The sequence below is a fragment of the Haliotis cracherodii genome, unplaced genomic scaffold, assembly GCF_022045235.1.
Source record: "Haliotis cracherodii isolate W230 unplaced genomic scaffold, xgHalCrac1.p SCAF_10, whole genome shotgun sequence".
Lineage (NCBI taxonomy): Eukaryota > Metazoa > Mollusca > Gastropoda > Lepetellida > Haliotidae > Haliotis > Haliotis cracherodii.
Genome location: NW_027266265.1, coordinates 45379485 through 45384467, shown reverse-complemented (window position 1 = coordinate 45384467; position 4983 = coordinate 45379485).

Genomic DNA, 4983 nt, shown 5'->3' with positions numbered 1-4983 from the left:
ATTGAGTGTGGAGGCTGAAAGGGAGGCTGAAAGGGGAGGGGGGATTTGCTTTGAATGAAGTGGCTTAAAACTTGTTAAAACATGTGCATTCGTGTAAAGCAAGTTGAGCAGGTGCAATCGTGACGTTATACTGTTGCTGTTTTTGTTATTATGTTATTGTTGCTGTTATGTAGGTATGCTGACAGTATGTTGATCATTTTCATATTGACGTACAGCATTGTTTGATATCTGGAATATGACTGATATTGTTACATAGCGTTGCATACGTGATTGCTACAGGGCGGGGTCCAGATGTATACTTTTCAATACATTCAGCTGAGGCGAAAAGAGAGGTGAGTCTGGCCATGTTTATTGAGTGAGTGAGTTGGGTTAACGCCGCTTTTAACAGTATTCCAGTTATATCACGGCGTGTCAGCTTAATGTGGGAGGTAAGCCCAAAGTGACGAAGGTCTCGGGCGCTTTCCAATTTGGTAAAATCCACGAACACGGGTATGGCTCTGAAAACCTAGGAACATAATCGGGTGAACCGGGATTCGAGCCGATTCTATAGGTTTGGGGCGTGCTCAAGGGACGCAACTCTGCACAGCGAATTGTGGCGCCTTAGACGACTGGGCCATCCGTGCTCCTCTCACCATGTTGATTGCAATTATGTACAAGGCACATTCAATCAGTAATATGACATTATCATAACACTTGTAATATCAAATTGGTCATACGGACAACAATAGCCAGGGTTTGTTACAGTCGTTCTGTAAGGTTCACTTGTCCAACTTGTTTGTTTCAAGAAAGTGCGGAAGTCTTTTAGGGCAATTTGTTTATTTTATTTTTTACGTGAAATTTAGAGGTACTAAGTTGACATATTAAGATACTAAGTTGAAATTCAAATTATAATCTTAAACTTCAAATTATTATCTTGAAATTATGAGATCATTATCTTGAAATTTCAGCTTAGTGTGTATCTTGGATTTTCAAATTAGCATCTTGAAGTTTCAAGAAAAAACAAATGGCCCTAAAAGGCTTCCTAGGAAAGGACCTTTGTGACCTTTTTTTACTGACAAGGTCAAGGTCATAGCTCATTTATAGATTTAAGCAACTCCCTAAAATATCTAAGACTCATTCTCGATCTGATAAAATATTGGCTGATATCTACAACTTCTAAAGTCATTGATCGGCATCAAGAAGTTGGTAACCCCATACGTGGAACGACAAATACGCCGCGCTCAGCAATAGTCCAGCTATATGACGGCGGTTTGTAAAATAATCGAGTCTGGACCAGACAATCCAGTGATTGATATCATAAGCATCGATCCACACAATTGGGATCGATGACCTGCATCAACCAAGTCAGCGAGCCTGACCACGCGATCCCGTTAGTCGCCTTTTACGACAAGCATGGGTTGCTGAAGACCTATTCTACCCCGGATCTTCACTGGTCTCATGGATTGTAGCCAGTACACTCAACTGATTTGTGCAGTGGTGCATTGTCCTGGGTCCACTTGCACAAAGCGATCTTAGCGCTAGGATGATCGTAACTCCCATACTTTAACACAGGCTTACGATAGTCTTAGCGCTAAGATCGCAAGTGGGCCCAGTTGGGAGAGCTAATGTGTCCATGAACAAAAGACAGGCCCCTGCATATTCTCCTTACCTGTAACAGTGAAGCAAGAAGTTCAATTGACTCAAGTTTGTGTGGACATACCTCTATGACATTATGTAATGTACACAACAAAATCTAGAGACAGGGTTTTACTTTCCGAGAGGAGGGATGGGGAAAGAGGGGTTGGGATTTTATCGACAAAAATAATTTGTCCCATACAATGCTTATGTAGCGACATTATCACAGTTAGCGTATGACTGAACTACAAGTTAAAAAGTGTCAAGTGCATTCGTCACCAGTCGCCCCTTTCCGTAACCTGCAAGAAGACTCGTCCCCCTATCGATGAATGTTATGTGCGAAAAAAAGACAAACCAATCAGAATGCGCGTATGATTTCGAGTTCTTCGTCAAAAAATCCCGCAGAAATAATTTTTGATTTTACATATGTCTTGCATCTAAAAATATACCCAAGACACAGTTAAATGTGTTCAATCATACTGTATAATTCCGCGCCTCCCGATGTGCTTTAAATTGCATCTGGTCGCAAAATGGCCCTAAGAGGGACACGAGTCGCCATTCGGCTTGTCCCGGAATATCACGACTTGTTCACGAATGGTGTCAAGTGCTTTCGTCGCAGCGAATCGAGATTTCCGGATTGGATGTGTACAGGAATTAGAGTTATGTGCCCTTGTTGTAAGCACGAACATGGCAGGCATGAACGTTCTTGAAGTTTCTGGTTAGGGGTTTCTGGCTAAGACGGAGCAACAAGAGGGCGATTCGGAGCCTTTTTTATGTGACTTGTTTCTAATCAACCTGCAAAGTGCGATTTGGGCCAGAAACCTATGATAGTGGGTTCAAATCCCGGTTCGCCCCAATTATGTTTCTAGGTTTGTTAGCGTCTGGTAAACGTCTGAGACCTGCATCACTTCGGGCTTTCCTCCCACATTAAGCTGACATGCCGCGATATAACTGGAATACTGTTAAAGTGGCGTTAAACCCAACTCACTCACTCACTCACTTGGTCGATTCCACAAGCATGGGCACAATGCGTGGAACATGTGAAGGTCCGGGATTGAATTGGTCTAACTAACGGGATCGGGTTATCAGACTTGGTTGATGCATGTTATAGTAACCCAATTTCGTAGATCGATGCTCATGATATCAATCACTGGATTGCCTGTCCAGACTCCATTATTTACAGACCGCCGTCACATAGATGAATTTTTGCTGAGTGCGGTGTTAAACAACAAACAAGCAAACAAAACAATGTCTGCAGAACATTTCTGGTGTCCCCCGCTGTTATATAGCTGGAATGTTGCTGAAGGTGGTTTAAAACTCAATCACTAAATACATCGCCAATCCAAGCTCACTCACTCTCAAAGACTTCTTCAGAAAATAAGGACACGTACGTTTACGTTAATATGTTAATATTTTATGTCCGCTTCTCCCACCAGTGACGAATAGTGTTGAGCATTTATGAACCCTCACAAAGTTTTCTCTGGCTGCAATGTGGGGTTTTATACAGATGCAGGATGTGAAGATGTTTCTTTGTGTCCCCAAACTAGGCAATATTCCCATAAGTGGTAAAAAGGGTTCCTCGTGGCAAACTAAGGGAACCAACATGCACAAAGGATCGTTGTTCTACGACCACTGTTACTCTACGTTAAACTGTGGTGTGAGATGGAGTCGGTGTTCACACTAATGAGGTACGGTGTATGCCAAAGAAAGAATGATATAGTACTTAATTCACTAAGATTATCGTGGTCCTAACTCGGGATGCTGGCAATCTATTAGCCGATTTTTTGTGTGTGTTTTTTTGTCTATAGTCTATATATTTTTAATGTTCTCACACACGTTTTTATACAAATTTGTCATATGTTGTTTCTAAAGTTTTGTTCTTTGTGGGCAGTTGTTTAAATATAATCAACAACAAAAGTTCCTGTGACACCACTATTTCAGTGTATTTTTCAGACAAGAAAAGTTTGGTTTTCAATATTGTAGTACATGTATGGAATCAAGTCACAAAAACTGCTACAGAAAAGCATGCATTCCATGCAAAAGTTGACTTTTATGCAAGCCCCATGCATTTCACTACCCAAGAATGGGTATAAAAACATGTGCGTTAACGGGATTCCATATGCATGGTTTAGCATCGTGCTGACAACAACCACTCAGAAAAACAACAAAATTACGCAATTAATCAACATTACGAAATGCCACGCCTGTCTGAAAATGAGCGTCTGCGAGCCATTGGTATGCTTGAAGCAGGATCGAGTCAACGTGATGTTGCAAGACAATTTAACGTCAACAGAAACACATTTGGTGTTTATGGCAACGTTGGCAACAGACGAATGCAGTCAGAGACCATCCTCGGAGTGGCACGCAACGCGTAACCAATAATCGACAAGACAACTGGATTCGAACAACACACCTACGAAATCGATTCCATCCAGCAACAGTGACTGCAAGAAGCATCACTGGCCTTCTTCACAAACCGTACGTCGCCGCCTCAGATGTGCAGGGATTGTCGCCAGAAGACCCGCCAGACGTCCCATTTTGACAGGAAACAACTGTCAAGCACGTCTACAGTGGTGCAGACAGCGTCTACGCTGGACGGCCATGCAATGGGGACAAGTTGAATTCACTGACGAGTCTCGTTTTCTCTTTAGCCACAGCGATGGACGGATTCGAGTGTACCGATGTCGAGGTGAACGTTACGTCAATCATTGTGTCATGGAAGAAGATCGGTTCGGGGGCGGCAGCGTTATTGTATGGGGTGGGATTACAGCAAGACAGAGGACTCGTTTGGTAGTGGTAGAGGGAAATCTCAATGGACAGCGCTACCGCGACGACATCATCGGCCCTGTTGTTCTACCGTTTTTGCGTCGTCATGGCCAAGGCATTACTTTTCAACATGACAACGCCCGGCCTCATATTGCTCGACTTGTTCATGATTCTCTTCAACAAAACAACGTTAATGTCATTCCCTGGCCGGCTTGCTCCCCTGATCTCTCACCAATCGAGCACATGTGGGATGAGATGGATCGGCGTCTTCGACGTCAACCAAGTGTTCAACAGAACTTGGAAACATGCTCCAGCAGATATGGACAGATATCCCACAGGACATTGTGCGACGCCTGGTTCATTCCATGAGACGAAGATGTGTTGCTTGCATCGCAACAAAAGGTGGACACACACCGTTTGAACCCTAACAGGAGTCTTTTATCTGTTGCAAACTGAAATTGTTTCAGATATGGTAAAAAACATAATTTTGCATTACATCTTATTCAACGTCATAGGAACTTTTGTTGTTCAGTATATATTCCTCTCACATTACGCTGCCACGCCAAGATATGAATGAGATACTGTTCAAAGTGGTGTTAACTA